This window comes from Nuphar pumila, chromosome 3 (genome assembly GCF_984573655.1).
Source record: "Nuphar pumila chromosome 3, dmNupPumi1.hap1.1, whole genome shotgun sequence".
Taxonomy (NCBI): domain Eukaryota; kingdom Viridiplantae; phylum Streptophyta; class Magnoliopsida; order Nymphaeales; family Nymphaeaceae; genus Nuphar; species Nuphar pumila.
In genome coordinates, this window is record NC_143251.1 from 8,852,238 (window position 1) to 8,872,075 (window position 19,838).

Below are 19,838 nucleotides of genomic sequence, written 5' to 3' on the forward strand. Positions count from 1 at the left end.
CTTGAAGTTTGACCCATCAAATCGATCGAGTTTTTCAAGGTCACGGCTAAGCAGATTTATGGAGTTGGATGTCGAACCAGAGGCCATAATTGAAGTTCTAAAATTGTTATTCCAACCTAGTGAAAACAGGATTTCAGAAAAGAGAATTCAAGCCTAGAGGCACGTTCTTAAGATCGCTATCTTTAGAACTTCAATCGCCCCACTCCGGAAATTCCGAAGATGCGAAAAAGGGTTTTGTTACGACTGAGTTCCCAGGATACAACTAGGCTTGAACCTCAAGAGAGTCACTGCTTCGCAAGAACAGATGACCTCTCCCACACATGAACTCTGCAAGCCAAACCGAGAAGAAAGAAAGGAGAAAACTGGAGAGTCAGAAATTCTGATGATCTTCAAAAAGACGAAAATAGAAGAATTTATAGACTTTTAGAGAGGCCAAAACGTTTTGCGATAAATGAGATTAAAGGCCATAAATCTGACAGTTTGAAAATAGGACAAAAGGTACCTGAACGGTCACCCACCTTTGACTGTCAATCAAAGGCCTCCAAAACCGTCCAACAGTCACAAAGCGCCTTAAACTCAATATAAATGCTATTAAACCTTTCAAACGGCCAGATGTCTCAAAACCGAAAAATCAAAATGGATATTTGCGCCTCATATGCACCTCGCACCGCTGCGAGCGTGCGAAGTGCAAAGTGCGCCATCAAAACGCCACATTGCGCCTCAAGCGCCCTTGCGCACGCACGCGCGCGCGCGCGCGTGTGCGCGAACGGCGCGTCCATTGCTGCACGATGCGCAGCAACGTCCGCAATCCACCTAAATACTCAAGGCTTACCAAAGTAAAGTATAGATTACAAACTCTCTATTTAAACCTCTTGGAAAACTTTTCTCTCTTAGATATGGTACTAAACTTTTTCCAAAACACTTTTGGTAGTAACCATTAATAATTTAAAACTTTCCTAACAATCCCCCACTAGTTTTAAAATATATTTGGCTTGCATAGAAACTTATGCATTAGTGAGAGTGTCTGCATGACTTGAACCCCCACTATATGAAAGAAAACCTAAATTAACCAAGGTGTTAAGTGGACTTACCTTGAACTTAGCCCCTTATATTGTTAACGGAGTTTTCAATCATACATCGGTTTCCAAAAGTTCGATTGTGTGGATTTCATGTTGGCACATTTAGAGCCTTGTGCTTTCCTGGATTCATGAGTGCTCTAGAGAATTGCCAATTCTCATAAGAAACGGCTCACATTTCTACACTCATATAGGTGAGTTTGTCTAGGTGTACTGTAACACACACCTTAGCCTTAAGGCCTACAAACTCATTAAGAGCTATTAGCTCAGCCCTCATATTAGTTACAGCTCATGAGCACACATTAGTAATGGGCTTACATAAATATGCTCAATATCTGTCATTCACCAATTCGTTTCCCATTGAACCTATGCATGTGGGATCTCCAACGCTCTAGGTTGGGTATCCTTAGGTGATGACTTAATTGGCTTAATTCCCATTCCCCTCGATGTTTTATTGATGACATCTCTCGAAAGGCCTTTCGTAAATGGGTCTGCCAAATTTTGACATGACTTCACATATTTCAATGAAATAATATTGTCATCAATCATTTGTCTTATAAAACTGTGTCTTAGACTAATATGTCTAGACTTCCCATTGTATTTCATATTACCTGCTTTACATATAGCTGATTGGCTATCACAAAACATTGAAATAGCAGGTATAGGCTTCTCACCTAGTGGAATATCCACTAGCATATTCTTAAGCCATTCAGCTTCTCTACAAGCAGATGCCAAAGCAATAAACTCAGATTCCATTGTAGAATGAGTTATACAGGTCTGTTTCTTAGACCCCCATGCAATTGCTCCTCCTCCAAGGGTAAAAACCCAACCACTCGTAGACTTGGAATCTTCAAAGTCAGTATTCCAACTTGCATCACTATACCCTTCAATAACAGCAGGAAACTCGGTATAGTGAATTCCATAGTCTAAAGTATGCTTTAGATATCTAAGAATCCTGTTCACTGCATTCCAGTGTTGATGACCAGGATTATTAGTGTATCTACACACTTTACTCATTGCATAGGCAATGTCAGGCCTTGTGCAGTTCATTGCATACATAAGGCTACCTACAACACTGGCATATTTTAATTGTTGAACACTAGCACCATCATTAGGAGTCAATTTCATATTTGGATCATATGGGGTGCATGCTGGTGAACTATTAAGATATCCATACTTTGTAAGAATTTTCTCAATATAGTGTGATTGACATAATATAATGCCATTTTTATTTCTTATTATTTTGATTCCTAAAATAACATCTGCAACACCCAAGTCTTTCATACAAAACAAGGAAGATAAAAATCTTTTTGTTTGATTTATGCATTCACTATTGTTACCCAAAATAAGCATATCATCAACATATAAACAAATAATAATAATTGAGTCACTATCTACTTTACTATAGACACATTTGTCCGCATCATGAATTTTAAAACCATTATGCACCAGAGAACTATCAAATTTTTCATGCCATTGCTTAGGGGCTTGCTTTAATCCATATAAGGATTTCTCAAGTTTGCAAACTTTGCGCTCTTGCCCTAGCACTACAAAACCTTCAGGTTGCTCCATATATATCTCTTCATCTAATTCTCCATTCAAAAAGGCCGTTTTCACGTCCATTTGATGGATTTGAAGCTTATATATGGCAGCCATGGCAATCAGAATTCTAATAGTAGATATTCTGGTTACAGGAGCAAAAGTATCAAAATAATCAATACCTTCTTTTTGTTTAAAGCCTTTTGCAACCAAACGTGCTTTAAATTTATCAATTGTACCATCAGCTTTTAATTTCTTTTTGAAAATCCATTTGCAGCCAATAGTTTTGCAACCAACAGGTAAATCCACTAATTTCCAAACATTATTAGACATAATTGATTCTATTTCATCATTAATAGCTTCTCTCCAAAAGGCAGCATCTTGAGAAGACATAGCCTCTTGAAAAGACACAGGATCATTCTCAATTAGAAATGTATAAAAGTCAGAACCAAAATTAGTTGGTTTTCTAATACGTTTACTGAGTCTAACTTCAGTTTCTGGTTCATCAACACATTCATTAGAATATTCAATCATGTCATTTACAGGAAGTTCATCTACTATAATCCGGCTGCCATCAAGAAGAGAATCAAATGCATTTTTATGTTCTATGAAAGATGCATCTCTAGATTCTAAAATAACATCATTAACAATGTCCAAAAATCTATATGCTTTACTATGTTCAGCATACCCAACAAATGCACATTTAAATGCTTTAGGTCCAACCTTCTTCCTTTTATTTTCTGGAATTTTAACATATGCTAAACAACCCCAAACACGAAAATAACTAAGATTAGGTTTCTTACCAAAACACAATTCATAAGGTGATTTATCAGATTTAGAATAAGGAACTCGATTAAGAATATAACAAGCAGAAAGTATAGCTTCTCCCCATAAGTTGGAATGCAAACCTGTATTAAGAAGCATAGCATTCATCATTTCTACAAGTGTTCTGTTTTTCCTTTCTGCTACTCCATTCTGTTCAGGAGTTCTAGGAGCTGACGTTTGATGGATAATACCATTATCTTCACAGAATTTATCAAATTCTCCACCTAAGTATTCACCTCCTCTATCTGTTCTTAAATGTACAACCTTTGTTTTAAACCTATTTTGTACTTCAGCTAGATAAAGAAGAAATTTGGAAAATGCTTCAGATTTATGTTTCAACAAATAAACATAACAAAATTTTGAGTAATCATCTATAAAGGTAATAAAGTACCTATTGCCACCACGACTCAAAACATTATCCATCGTACACACATCAGAATGCACTAATTCAAGCAATTTATAATTCTTTTCTACACTAGGAAACGGGAGTCTAGTTAGCTTAGTTTGAATACATGTCTCACACTTATGTTTATGTTCTATTTTCACATGACACGGAAGAAGACCAAAGTTATTCATATTATGAATGCAACGAGAATTTATATGTCCTAATCTTGAATGCCAAAGAAAATAAGAGTCAACCATATAAACAGAAGTAGTAGCTTCATTTATGCTCATCTTGAACATACCACCAGTGGCAAACCCTTTTCCTACAAAGATTTTCCCTTTGGTCACAGTTACAATCCCAGACTCAATAACAATCTTAAAACCATTTCGTGACAGGAGATCTGCAGAGATTAAATTTTTTCGAACTTCTGGAGCATAGTGGACATTCTCAAGTGTTAGGACTTTCCCGGAGGTGAACTTAATTTCCACACTCCCTTTTCCCAGCACTTTAGTTGAGGAAGAGTTTCCCATAAAGAGATTGCATCCCTCCCCCACTACTTCATACGACTTGAACAAGTTCCTGTCGTTTGCCACATGAACAGTGCTTCCAGTATCCAGGTACCAGTCCTTATTTGCAGCCACCATAAAGGTTTCAGAGATTACAGCAACAAGCCTCTCCTCTGACTCATTTGGCTTAGGACCAGTCCTCTTCCGTTCTCTGCATTCTCTAGCAAAATGGCCAAACTTGCCACAAACATAGCAACTAATTTTCTTTTTATCAGTTGGCTTTTTCCCTTTCACAAAATTCTTTTTGATTTTCTGGGTTTTCATGATTTTGCCACCCTTGTTACTAACAAAATTCACTTTAGGATAACCTTCTTTAGGACTCGAATTCTTTTTGTCACGAAGACGAGTCTCTTCCTCAATTCGGATGTCCTTAAGAAGGCCATCTAAAGTGATTTTCTCATTTTTATGTTTTAGGTGATTCCTATATTCTTTCCAGGAATCCGGTAGCTTCCCAATGATGACAGCAACTTGGAAGTCATCATCAAGATACATACCTTCTCCTTTGATCTTATAGGCCAGTATTTGCATCTCATGAATTTGAGCAAGTATAGGCTTATCATCAACAATAGAAAAATTAACATACTGATCTACTATAAACCTTTTGTTACCAGCATCTTCTGCATTGTACTTGATCTCGAGAGCATTCCACAACTCTCCAGCCGACTCCAATGGTGAATACAGGTCAAAGAGTGAATCGGCTAAAGTGTTCAGGATATGCCCTTTGCATCTGTAGTTGTCAGTATGCCACTTCTCTCGCTCTTTCTTCTGTTCTTCTGTCTCAACTTCTCCAGCAACGACAGTGGGACAGGGCTTTTTGAGGACATAGTCGATATGCAGCTCAGATAGCAAGAACGATACCTTTGATTGCCACCGCTTGAAGTTTGACCCATCAAATCGATCGAGTTTTTCAAGGTCACGGCTAAGCAGATTTATGGAGTTGGATGTCGAACCAGAGGCCATAATTGAAGTTCTAAAATTGTTATTCCAACCTAGTGAAAACAGGATTTCAGAAAAGAGAATTCAAGCCTAGAGGCACGTTCTTAAGATCGCTATCTTTAGAACTTCAATCGCCCCACTCCGGAAATTCCGAAGATGCGAAAAAGGGTTTTGTTACGACTGAGTTCCCAGGATACAACTAGGCTTGAACCTCAAGAGAGTCACTGCTTCGCAAGAACAGATGACCTCTCCCACACATGAACTCTGCAAGCCAAACCGAGAAGAAAGAAAGGAGAAAACTGGAGAGTCAGAAATTCTGATGATCTTCAAAAAGACGAAAATAGAAGAATTTATAGACTTTTAGAGAGGCCAAAACGTTTTGCGATAAATGAGATTAAAGGCCATAAATCTGACAGTTTGAAAATAGGACAAAAGGTACCTGAACGGTCACCCACCTTTGACTGTCAATCAAAGGCCTCCAAAACCGTCCAACAGTCACAAAGCGCCTTAAACTCAATATAAATGCTATTAAACCTTTCAAACGGCCAGATGTCTCAAAACCGAAAAATCAAAATGGATATTTGCGCAAGTGCAAAGTGCGCCATCAAAACGCCACATTGCGCCTCAAGCGCCCTTGCGCACACACGCGCGCGCGCGCGTGTGCGCGAACGGCGCGTCCATTGCTGCACGATGCGCAGCAACGTCCGCAATCCACCTAAATACTCAAGGCTTACCAAAGTAAAGTATAGATTACAAACTCTCTATTTAAACCTCTTGGAAAACTTTTCTCTCTTAGATATGGTACTAAACTTTTTCCAAAACACTTTTGGTAGTAACCATTAATAATTTAAAACTTTCCTAACAAAGACACCATTATGGATCAAGAAAAGGCCACCATTATTGACTGGTTAACTAAAAGCAAAAGGTACAGTGAAGCCCACACATGACCACCCTTATTTATCTTTTTAATTTTTTATAATGAAGGAAAACTGTCATGGAAAACCAGTTTTTTTTGAAAGGCAAGCTGGGGTTAGGCATGCCCCTACCATGTATACAACTATACCATTGGTTTTTGAACCTGCAACGTCCCAACACAAGGTGACGTGCAGTAGCTGCTCCTACCCGAAAAGCGGAGCACCCGTTGGTTTTGCGAGGTAAAACTCCAAGTTAAGGACATTGCCACCAATCTTTCCCAAACAGTAGCCCCGTGCGCAATTCGATCTTGGTCCTTTAACTTGACAGATAATCCCGCTGACCGCATGGGTAACCACTGCAGGACTTGAAGAAGCATATGTTTATTGTAAAGCACATTGCACGTACACGGTACAACCACTTGACCGCCCTCATTTAACTTGAGTAGCTTTACGTGCAATGTGCTTTTGAGATAAAACATGTGCCTCTTCACTGCTTGAAAGATTCCGGTTCAGACCTAGGCCCAAGAAAAGTTGTACCGAACTTAGATCGAGCCGAACGGGTGTCCTTCAAAGAGATGGTGCAGTACATTTTTTGGTGCAATTACGTTGGACACTTTCATTTTTAGACAAAATTTCAGCCGTTCATTCTTAAATGATCGATGTACTTCATCCATAAGGTTGTTGGCATAAAAAATTCTTGAGGGACCTATCTAGGTATTTTTGTTGGGTTTTAAGTAGGGGTGGCAATCGGGTCGGGTTGGCAGGTCAGCATACCTCAACCTGAACCTGACCCATTTATTAAACGGGTAACCCGACATGACCCACCAACCCGTTTAATAAATGGGTTGGGTCGGGTAAACGGGTTGGCGGGTTAGCAGGCGGGTCGGGTCGGGTGAATGGGTTGACGGGCGGGTTGGCGGGTCAGGTTCGGGTAAACAGGTTGACCCACCCGCCTAACCAGTTTATTAAACGGGTTAGCCGGGTTGGCGGGTTGGCATACCCCTAACACGAACCCAACCCATTTAATAAACGGGTTAGGCAGGTTGACCCATTTATTAAACGGGTTAGTTTAAGCCAAACCCGAACCCGCCTAAAAGGCGGGTTGGCGGGTGTCAGGTTTTGCCACCCCTAGTTTTAAGTGCCCATCGATTTTCATGATGGACGGCATCCAATGTGCCTTGTCCATGGTGCTTGGACCTGATCCGCTAAGCACCCTCTCCTCTATAAATAAAAGTAGCAGAGTTGGTGGTCATGACTCAACTGCATCTTGCAGCAGAAGCAGAAGCACCATGGGTGGCATCACCATGACCCTACTCGTAGAGGGAGCTGCAGCACTGCTTGCCCTCCTCCTACTCTACAAACTATGGGCAAGAAAGCCAGGAAAGGCCTCGTCCAAGTCCAAACCTCCAGAACCAGCCGGGTGCTGGCCTATACTCGGCCACCTCCCCATGCTCTCCGAAAACGCCCCTTTTCACAGAAGCCTAGCGGCCCTCTCCGACCGGTACGGACCCATATTCCAGCTCCGGCTGGGCCAAAAGCGCGCGCTCGTGGTGACCAGCATGGAGATAGCGAAGGAGTGCTTCACAACCAACGACCGAACCCTCGCCAGCCGGCCCCTGCTGCTCAACGCCAGGTACGTTGGCTACAACTATGCCATGTTCGGCGTGGGCCCGTACTGCCCCTACTGGCGCGAGGTCCGCAAGATCGCCACCCTCGAGCTGCTCTCGACCCGGCGGCTCGAGCTGCTCAAGTACATCCGAGTCGAGGAGGTCGACTCCCTCGTGAAGGCTGTGTACCGATGGTGCGGGAAGAGGGAGGAGCCGGTGGAGATGAAGGAGCGGCTGGGCTTCATGGCCCTGAACGTGGTGCTGAGGATGGTGGCCGGAAAACGGTACTTCACAGAAGACGGCGCCGGAGAAGACGAGGAGGCGAAGGAGCTGAACGAGTTGGTGGAGGAGATACCTGCCGTTTTTGGCATCTTTTCGGCATCGGACGCGTTTCCTTGGCTGGAGAGGTTCGATGTGGGTGGTGACCTCAAGGCCATGAAGAGGGTGCACAAGAAGATAGACAAGATTGCCAGCAGTTGGTTGGAGGAGCACCACCGGAGGAGGAATTCCGGCAACGTCGGTAATGACTTCATAGACGTGCTTATCACCCAAGTGGAGGAAAATAGGCAGCGCTTGTCTGCATACCAGCCTGATACCATAGTCAAGGCCGTAGCCATGGTGAGTACTAACTCATAACTATTTTGTTTTGTTTTTTTTTTCTTTTATGAAGAAAAGTGATACCATAGTCAAGGTCCTAGCCAAGTAGAATGGTGCCACGCCTGGTGGGGCTAGGGCCTATCGTCTTAGTGGAACGGGCAATGGGACAGGTTTGGGCAAGGTATTGACTGGCGCAGTCAGTTAGCTGGCCTGGCTGGCCCTAAGGCCCGTTCAGGTTGGGGCCCACAATACGGGTTGGACCAAGAACAACTAAATTCATGGAGAGTCGGATCCAGATGGTATCGGGAACAGCCAAAAGTTGCATAACCTCCTTCCTAGATCCGACCCATCATGGCTGGCCAGCCCATGGGCCTAAATTGTGTCAGGCCTGGCCTGTCGGACCCCATAGTGTGTGTTTTTTTTTGCTTATATTTTTCAAGAAAATATTACAAATAACATAAAGGCTAAATTCCCTCTTGCTACTAATGTCCATAAACCACCTTCCTAACATCATTCTTCTAGACAACCACCGTCACACTAATTTGTCCAAATTTAAGCCCAAATCACAAGTCTCGCTCTCACCTAGGGGTGGGCTTCAAACCCGAGCCCATTAAAATCCGGGCTAAAACTCGGGTTGACCCATCTTCGGGCTGGGCCATACTTAAAGCCTGACGGACCGGGCCAGTTTGGCCCAATGCCCACCCCTACTCTCATCTCACACTACAAGAAAAATGCTAATTAGCGATGGAAATTTGCGACGAATTTTTTTCGTCACAAATTTGCGATGGATTAGCGAGAGAAAACTCTCCCTCGTTAACATTCAAAATATTTGCGAAATTAGTGATGAAAAACATTCCATTGCTAATCCGCCACTAATTAGCGATGGATTCACGACAACAGTTTTCCATCGCCAAATATTACAAGAAAAATGCTAATTAGCAATGAAATTAGCAAGGAAATGATTCCATCGCTAATCTGTCGGTAATTAACGACATAATTAGAGAGGAAATTTTCCGTCTCTAATCCGTCCCTAATTAGCGATGGATTAGCGACGAAAAAATTCTCTCGCTAATCTGTCGTTAATTTCCGATTTAAACCGACCCATCTAGGGCGCAAAATTTTTCCTCTCTCCTCGTGCGAAATTCAAACCGGCCCAAAAGTTGTTCGATTAAAGCACCAGACGACGTGCTTCTCTTTCAGATCGTTCGGCTTCCCCGAGAAGCCTCGCAGGTGATGATCGAAATATGAGGTCGCCGAGGTCCGTCGGACGGCAGAACTCTCGCCGGAATAACCGGCGATCAGCAACTGCGCTTCAATGTGACGTCCAAGTGTATCATCATCATTCTGGTTCTCTCTAAGATGAGTCCCGGTTCGAATCTGGATCGCTTTCTGGACGACACGACTCCATCTGTGCCTACGATACCTCTAAAAAAGGTGCCACTCTGAACCTTATGTTTTCCGTCTAGCCTACTCGAATCGGATGGACTAATCCTAACCTCTTCCTGGTGTTTTGTTTAGGGCTTAATGATTTACTGAACACAGGAGATGGAGGAGAGCAGAGCGTGGGAGTCGTTGGAGGAAATGCCGACTCAGTACTTCAGGTTGGCTGATCTGTGGAGCGCGTACGAGGCAAGAATGCCCATCCTCGTGAATGGAAGGGAGAGGGTGATCCAGTACTACGTCCCCTACCTCTCCGCCTTTCAAATTTACACCACCACTCCCTTAATCGGGTCGGGCCGCTTGGATCTAAGACCCCGTGCAATGCCTGTGTGGTGCGGTACAAGTCCAGCCTATTGCTACCGGAATACCGCCGGCAAGGAGCAATTTTTTTTTATTTTTTTTTTAAATTTAACGATGGATAATATCCATCGCAAAAGAAAATTTTAGCAACAGACTCACGACGGATCATGTCCGTCGCTACTCTATCGCAAATTAACGACGAAAGTAGTGATAGATAAGTTTTGTTGCTAATTAGCGACCAAAAAATTGTGATAGAAGCTATCCATTGCTAATCCGTCGCTAAACAGTTTAGTGATGGATTAACGACGGATTAGCGATGGATAGCGTCCATCGCTAATCCATGATTTTCTTGTAGTGTCAGCGACCAACACCCAAATAGACCCTAAGACATTTCTTGAGTACTTGATTTTTAGTAGGGCTGCAAATGTATCTGATATAATTTAGATATCAATCCAATCCAGATTCAACACATTGTTTCAGAAATTGGATCCTTGGATTGTAATCCAAATGTAGATCTGGATCATATTTTCATATGTTAATTCAGATTTCTTTGGATTTGGATCCATATTTTAAGACAGATTGGATTCATATCCCGATCAAAGTATGATCTGATTTCATTTTTTATATGTAAAGAGATTGCTATTTTCTTTGACCGCATCCAACATTATAACATATGTTTAGGATTCGGATTGATTGCTACCAAGTTGGATTTGTTTCCGATCCAGATTCAAAACATATCCACAAACATTACATATTAGGGTCTGGATCTAACAAGATCCATCCCATATCCGAGCTTTATACTATTTGTTTCATTTCACCCACTTAGATCATGGGTTCAAAAATTGTATACGGATATTTAGTCGAGTATATATCATGGCTTTCCTTTCAGAACATGATAGGAGCAGGGACTAGCACCACGTCAGACACAATGGTGTGGGCCCTCTCTCTTCTATTGAACAACCGCCACGAACTGAAGAAGGTGCAGGAAGAGTTGGACTTCCACGTAGGCAAGGAGAGACACGTGGACGAATCAGACATCAACAAACTGGCATACTTGCAAGCTGTAGTCAAGGAGACCATGCGCCTGTGCCCAGCTGTCCCACTGCTGCTCCCACACGAGTCGATGGAGCCGATCAACGTTGTTGGCTATCACATACCAGCAGGGACGACCCTCTTTGTGAACGTGTGGAAGATGCAGAGAGACCCAAGAGTGTGGTCCGACCCAGAAGAGTTCAAGCCAGATAGGTTCTTGACGACCCACAAGGAGGTCAATGTTTATGGTCAGAACTTCGAGTACATCCCCTTTGGGTCCGGTCGAAGATCGTGCCCTGGATCGATGATGGCCCTCCAAGTCGCTCACCTGACGTTGGCACGCCTGCTTCATGGGTTCGAGTGGAGCACGCCCATGGACAGGCCGGTCGACATGACCGAGGGCAATGGCTTAGCCATGGCTAAAGCTACTCCACTTCATGTCTTGCTGAAACCTCGTCTCCCTTCCCATCTCTACGAGTGATGAGATACATAGCTGGTGTGTGTGTGCTGTTTATCTTTGTCTATGATTGTATTTCCAAAGCATGTGATAACTTTGGATTTTAAAAGTTTTAAAGCATAAATAACTTTTTTTCCTATTTGAATTGGATGATGCAAATGAGTGAATTGTGTGTGTGTGCGTGCGCGCATGCATGAACACATATTGTATTCAGTTGGTCTAGACCTCTGGTGACAGTCCTACGGTCCCTTGATAATCTAGACCTAATGTATTCAGTTGGTCTCAAATGGAAAATCCCTTGTATCGTCATCTTAGTCACTCCAGGAGTCTTGACTACCCTTGTCTGGTTGGATTTGGTGGCATAACAGTGGTCATCACATTCGATCACTGTGTTCGGCTGTTGTGTAACTTAATTCATCATCAACAGCATAGCAGTGATTGTTCCATCGAGTTTGATTGATCAGCTCTGCAAATTAAAAGTTGAGTACCTTCGGAGCCAAGGCACTGTATGCTTCTGTGGATTTTTTTTATCATGAGTGTTGATTCTCGATCTTCGGCAAATTCTCAACCTACGATTTACAATGTCGATATGGCAAGTTCTTATTATCTACATCACTCCGATATCCCAAGTATAATTCTGGTCACTAAGTTGTTGATGGAGAAAATTATGCAACATGGAGCAGGGCTATGATAATGGCCCTCGACGCTAAGAACAAACTCAGATTTATTGACTGTACCATTTCTAAACCTGATTCTACTTCAGCTGAGTTACCTCTATGGATCCGATGTAATCATATGATTCTGTCGTAGATATTGAACTTGCTTTCAAAAAAATTAGCTAACAGTGTGATATATTCTACTATCTCAAAGAAAGATATACTCAAGTGTTGCACCAAGAGTATATCAAATTCAGTATTCTATATCAAGACTCCAGCAAGAATCAATGTTTGTAGTCGACTATTTCACTAAACTCAAATCACTGTGGGATGAACTTTCATCATACTCCACATTGCCATGTCGCACGTGTGGTGCTATGAAAGAAATCAATGATCAACAACAAAGAGAAAAGTCATTCAGTTCCTTATGGGACTGAATGACTCTTATAATGCTATTAGAGGACAAATTCTTCTTTTAGAGCCTCTTCCTTGAGTAACAAAAGCCTACTCGCTTGTGATACAAGAAGTGAAGTAGAGAAAAGCTCACATATCTTCTAGTGGGATTGAGAAAACAACATTCATCGCTCAACAAAATTTTTCCAGACAACTCACATCAAACTTCAGAAACAATCAACTTGTTTGCAATCATTGTAATAAAGTAGGCCATATCAAGGAGTGATACTATTTCTTGCATGGGTTTCCACCTGGATTTAAAGCCAAAGCTTCCAATAACAGATCTTCTCCAATAAGCAATGCTGCAGCCCTACAAAAGACAGGTCAACCATCTATTTTGAAACAAAATGGAATATCAACTTCAGCCATGGAAAAGACATTTGAAGGTAACTTTAGTGCATAGTCTAATGTTGCTCCTTCACCCACAATGGAGGAATACAATGAACTGATGAAACTTGTCAAACATCAGTCATCTTCGGTCAATTTTGCAGGTATGTCATGTTCTTCTCATGCTTGCAACTGGATCATAGATTTCGGTGCAAGTGAACACATGGTAACTTCACCTAATATGTTATCCCAGTCTTGACTTATATCTGAAGTTTTATGAGTTCATCTCCCTACAGGAAAATCGGCTCAAAGTCTCTCATGTTGGATCTGTTAACATCACACCTAATTTATCCTTGCAAAATGTTTTGTGTGTTTCCGCTTTTTGCTTCAATCTTCTTTCTGTCAGTAAAATCATGAGAGCATTGAATTGTTTAATCACGTTCTTCTTTGATTATTGTCTTATTCAAGACCTTGCTTTTAAGATGACGATTGGAATGGGTGAGGAAAATGATGGGCTCTACCACTTAAAAGTTTCAACAAACATACTAGCAAGCTTGACCTCCATCAAAATCTCCACTTTCGACCTGTGGCACCAATGTCTCGGTCATCTATCTCATAAGCGTATGAAATTGCTTCATGATTACATAATTAAATTTTCTATGAAAGAACATTATACTTGTGAAGTTTGTCCTCATGCCAAACAAACTAGACTCATGTTTCCTTTAAGTAAAATTTTGTCAAATAAAGCTTTTGAACTTATTCATTGCAATTTGTGGGGACCCTATTCTCAAGCATCTCATTCGGGAGCATATTATTTGCTAACCATTGTAGATGACTTCTCTCGAGGCACTTGGTTTTTTTTAATGCGACATAAGTTCGAAACCAAGTCCCTTCAATTTTTTTTTAAGATGGTAGAAATTCAATTTAAGGCAAAAATCTTAAAAATTTGGACTGATAATGGGTCAGAATTTTTCTCCCTTGAAATGCAATTTTTTTTTATTGAACGAGGAGTCATTCATCAACATAGTTGTGTAGAAACACAACAAAATGAGGTTGTTGAGAGAACATCGCCACCTTCTTGAAGTTGCAAGAGCTTTCATGTTTCAAGCTAATCTCCCTTTAAATTTTTGGGAAGAATGCGTTCTCACTACTGCTTACATAATTGATCGAACTGCTACACAGAAACTTGATGGAAAAACTCCTTATGAGAGACTTTTCAATAAAAACCTTCTTATACTCATTTACGAGTTTTTAGAAGCTTATGTTTTGCTACCAATTACACTCATCATAAAACTAAGTTTGATTCTAGAGCAAAAAAATGCATAATGATTGGCTATGCTTAATTATGCATAAAAGGCCTATAAGCTGTTTGACTTGGAAAAACATGAGGTCTTCACTAGTAAAGATGTAGTCTTTCATGAGGAAAATTTTTCTTTTCATAATCATGAAGAAATATCCACTGATCTAGTTTTACCTTTACCTATACCAGACCTTCTTCAAATTTCACCATTAAATCAATCCGAACCAACTATACCTGAGCCTATTATTGAACTTAATTCACCTACTCATGAACCCCTGTGTTGATTCACTCATGAACGACACCCATCAGTACGCTTGAAGGATTTTTTTTAGTTGGCCGCTGAATCCTCATCAAATTCAATCACTTCCAAGCAAGGTACTCAGTTTCCTTTGACTAATTTTGTTTCCTTTGATAACTTCTCAGTATCACATAAAGCCTTCTTAGTTGTCATTTCTCATAATCATGAACCCGTTACCTATAGTCAAGCCATTCAAAATTCATGTTGGCAAGAGGCTATGTCAGTTGAACTCCATGCTCTTGAGAAAAATAATAGTCGGATTGTCACAAACTTACCTCCAGATGTTAAACCTATTGCCAGTATGTGGATATTTAAAATCAAATACAAAGCATATGGTACAATAGAACAATATAAGGTACGACTTGTTGCCAAAGGTTATGCTCAACAGGAGGGTCTTGACTATCATGAAACCTTTGCGCTTGTGGTAAAACTTACTATTGTTCGATGTCTTCTATCTATTGCTGCAATTAAAAATTAATGCTTGCATCAAATGGATGTGCATAATGCTTTCTTACATGGAGATCTTTATGAGGATGTCTATATGAGTATTCATGAGGGCTATTTTAAATAGGACGGGAATTTAGTGTTTAAATTAAAAAAATGTCTCTATGGTCTCAAACAAGCCCCATGAAAATGGTTTGAGAAGTTTTTTGCTGCCTTACTTCAGTTTGGTTTTCTTCAATCCAAGGCTGACTACTCTCTGTTTACATACCAGAAACAAGATAGATTTGTTGCACTCTTGGTCTATGTTGATGATCTAGTGTTGGCTAGTAACAATGAGGATGAAATTAATCGGGTTAAAGCATATCTACACAAACAATTTCACATGAAGGATTTAGGTCCTCTTAAATATTTTCTGGGCATTGAAGTCTCTAGATCTAAATCTGGTATATGCATTTCATAAAGAAAATACACTCTTGAAATTCTTGATAAAGCAGGACTAAGTGATGCAAAATTGGTTGAATTTCCAATAGAACAAAATCATTAATTGAGCTTGTCAGATGGAGAAATTCTAAATGATTCATCGCAATATCATCATCTTGTGGGGAGGTTAATCTATCTAACCATCTCATGACTTGACATTATGTTTTCAGTACATGTTTTAAGTCGGTTTATGCACTCATCAAGAAGGCCTCATATGGAAGCAACTTTAAGAATAGTTTGATATCTTAAAAGAAGCCCCAGACAAGGCTTGTTTTTCAAAGCTTCTTCCTCATGTCATTTTTCAGTTTTTCTGTGATTCAGACTGGGTAGCATGTTCTGATACTCGATGGTCAGTAACTGAATATTGTGTTCTTTTTGGAGAGAATCTAGTTTCATGGAAAACAAAAAAGTAGAATAATGTGTCTCGTTCTTCAGTTGAAGACGAATATAGGACAATGGAAAACACAGTATATGAACTAATTTAGCTGCGGTATCTTCTTGATGATCTTAAGATCTCATTTTTTTCACCTGCAACTCTTTTTTGTGATAATCAGGCAGCGTTACACATCGTCTCTAATCTAGTATACCATGAATGAACAAAGCATATAGACATAGATTGTCATCTTGTTCAAGAACAAATAATGAAGGGAGTAGTTCGAACAAAACATGTGAACACAAATCTTCATTTGGCTGATTTGTTGACTAAAGCTCTGGGAAAGGATTAGTTTTAGTTGCTTGTCTCCAAACTAGGCATTTTAGATCTGTATGCTCCAGTTTGAGGGGGAGTGTAAAGAAAGAAAGGTTGTTTTTGATATCTTGAGAGTGATTCTCATGATTTTAAAACAACCTTATCATTATCTGTTGTTGCCATTTCCATATTGTAATTTCCTTTCTTTGTATTTTTCCTTTTCTTTACATATTCTTTCTTCTTTCAATTCCACGATGTATGGGATTTGTCTATTCTATGTAATGTATATATATACTATTCCATATTCAATGATAAGTGTGACTCTCATTTTTGTGCACCCATTTTTTGTATCGCATTTCACAGGTTTGGCAAGCTAAATATAAATGACAGGTACTCAGCTCAGCAAAACTGGTATAAGCTCATTTGGTAGTGAGAAATATATTTTACATGTAATCCTACGTCTTCCAGCTCTAAAACTATTACAAGCCAACGAGGAGTATTGTTGAGTGCATATCATCGGGCTGCGTGTAGGTGCAACAACATACAAGATCAGCGTACAGGTAGGGGCTTCATGCACTCACGATTCGACACAACCAATCACATGACAGCATTTCATGTGAAGCTCGTACCATGTAGTTGTGGGTTATGGTGTGATTGGCTATGGCACTTAACCGCTCCTTTGATCTCAACTCATCACGAAAGTGAATTGCCACAGTAATGGTGCACATGTTGGAGCGATGAGAGTAGCGGGTGGATGGGCGGCAAGGGGGGGGGGGGGGTAGAGGCCTTGACCAAGCGATAGGCGTACTGGAGGGAAATGGACGGTGGACAATACATGTTTCAGGCTGCCATGTTGACACCTTTGTTTCTTGATGTAAATACCTCTTTGATCCTTCGTAGTGTACATAAATGGTCTCTGGCCTAAGATCCCCCGTGAACAACAATTGTTACGGGTCCCTCCCCCACCCCCCCACCTCTTACTCTCTTTTTGTAATCTTGCAACTTATGAATATGAGTTACTTTTTCTCTATCTCTTGTTGCTTCTCTCTCGATTGCTCTCTTTAAGTTTGTATGCGTTCTGTTGTGATCGTGCACCCTTGTGCGGGGTGTTTATGTTGCTTTCTCGACTCGGAAGGCTGACCTGGTTGGAACTACCAGGTGCCGCATGAAGCTTCTAGATAATCCCATGACAATTGGTATCAAAGCCTACTCAAGAACTAGGGGAAGGAAAGAGGGTATTTGCTGAAACCCTCATGAGTTGAGTTCAATAATGGATTCGGAGTTGGGAGAACTCCTTGGAAATGTCCATAAAGGGAAAAAAGGCACAGCCTTGGGCACATGTTGCATACACCAACAATAACCTGCAATGCAGATTTAGTATTGAACTCGGAGTCGAACGTCCACACAAGGGTATCTTCCTCATTCATCTACCATGAAATGCCATCCACTGCATGCTTATTTCGGCCTTTCATCTCATCGTCAATAACCTGCAATGCATTCTCTGCAACGTAACTTTTTTTTTTGAGAAAGGCAAATTTATTCATACAGGCAACAAAAACAACTGTTTGTTGTCCTGAGGCTGCATCTATTACCATGCTTTTTTACAGCAATGCAGCCGCTCAGACAACGCTGCTATGATTTCCTGATTTCAGACTGAAGACTACTCTGAGTTCACTGCAGATTCTGCAGTGGATCTTCTGTAGACATGGGGCCGTCCTTTCAAAATTTATCTCGTTACGGTGCAGCCACATTTGTCTTCATATAATTAGCACCCAGCTTCGCCACTTTAAATCACCTCCGCTGCCCACCGCACTACGCCGATGAGACAGAAATAGGTCTCGTCGGCACCTGCAATGGCTGGTGTGAGCTGTTTCCAGAATTTAAAATGCAAATCCTTGTTTTACAAGTGACGAAGAGGCTCTATCTTTCTAATAAGCAAACCAATGTATAGTGTCCCTCCCACCCATGGCTCTAGCCAAAAAGAGAGCAGAAACATTATAATAAGGAAATTAAATGTAACGCTTTCATATAAAATAAAAATGTAGCTTGAAAATATTCCATTAGTTTTTTGCCCTCTAATATGCTACGATATTCAAGGGATTTAGCAACATAGTTACAATCATCAGAATATTAGCCTTGACTTTTTGAAATAAACTGAAATATATCACAAGTTTTTTTTTAGCAATTTTATCTATTTATTCATGTGAATTTCACATTGTTTGTTTTATTCTTAAAATATTTCTGGATATCAAAGCAAAATTATTTTCTAAACCCAACGGGCTTGTTACTCATGGCAGATTTTGCTCAGCCCAAAAAAAAATCCGATCGGCGGCTTTCATGCTTATACTCGGGCATTGAGGTTTGGGCCAGGTCCAGTATCAGAGGCAAACAAGACCCGAGCCCTAATGGAGCCCCTGTCAAATCCATGTTTTTGCTTGCATCGTGATTTCGACCCATTTAATGAAGGGACAATCTACAACCACTATTATTATTGCCCGAACGTGTTCCATGGTGAAGAGAGTGGTGCAAATGGATCAGAGAACTTCTAACCTGGATACAACACATTTCTCTCTAACACGAATCCTAAATTAAGATTTTAATGTACATTTGAATCATATTGGATTGAGACTTGCATGATCATCAGATTTCTTTGGGTTCAGATTCAGCTTCAAATCAGCAAATTTCTATCAGATCCACACACGGCAAAGCCAGGAATCTTGACTAGGGTTGGCACAAAAGCACCTACATTTTAGTTTTATATACAGGCATATAGAGAAAAAATTCTAAATTATAGAGGCACAAAAAATGCACCGAGTTAAAAAAACAAAACAAATCAAAACTGTAACTTCTACAAACATCATAAATTATGTATTTATGCTAATTGCTAAAAAAAACTTAACATTCTAACCAAAATCAATTCATGCAATATTCATGGATTCATGCCTAATGGTAATTTAAAAAAAAAACATAACTAAACATTTATGTCATTCTAAAAAAGTAAATCAAAACCCTAATTCCTACAAAACATCATAAGTTATGTATTTATGCTAATTGATAAAAAAAACTTAATATTTTAACCAAAATCAAATCATGCAATATTCATGAAATCATGCCTAATGGTAATTAAAAAAATAAAAACACAGAAACCCATAAAACCATAACTAAACATTTATGTCATTCTAAGAAAAAACCAAAATCAATACCCTAATTACTATAAACATCATAAATTATGTATTTGTGCTAATTGATAGAAAACCCCTAATATTCTAACTAAAATCAAATAATGTAATATTCACGAATTCATGTCTAATGGTAATTAAAAAACACAACGAAAAAACCTAAAACCACAACTAAACATTTATGTTATTATAAGAAAACAAATTAAAACCTTAGTTTCTACAAACATCATAAATTATGCATTTGTGTAAACTGATAAAAAAATGCCTAATATTCTAACCAAATTCAAATAAAAAAATATTCATGAATTAATGTTTAATTATAATTAAAAAACATACAAA

At 40.1% G+C, this 19,838-nt stretch overlaps 1 pseudogene across 1 annotated transcript; it reads left to right on the forward strand.

Moving 5' to 3' along the window:
* Positions 1-7,398: 7,398 nt before the first annotated feature.
* LOC149841862 (cytochrome P450 CYP82D47 pseudogene) lies at positions 7,399-11,810 on the forward strand (annotated as a pseudogene). The gene is made up of 3 exons (XR_016430969.1): positions 7,399-8,466; positions 9,988-10,110; positions 11,075-11,810. The product of XR_016430969.1 is annotated as a cytochrome P450 CYP82D47 pseudogene (transcript).
* The last annotated feature ends 8,028 nt before the right edge of the window (positions 11,811-19,838 follow it).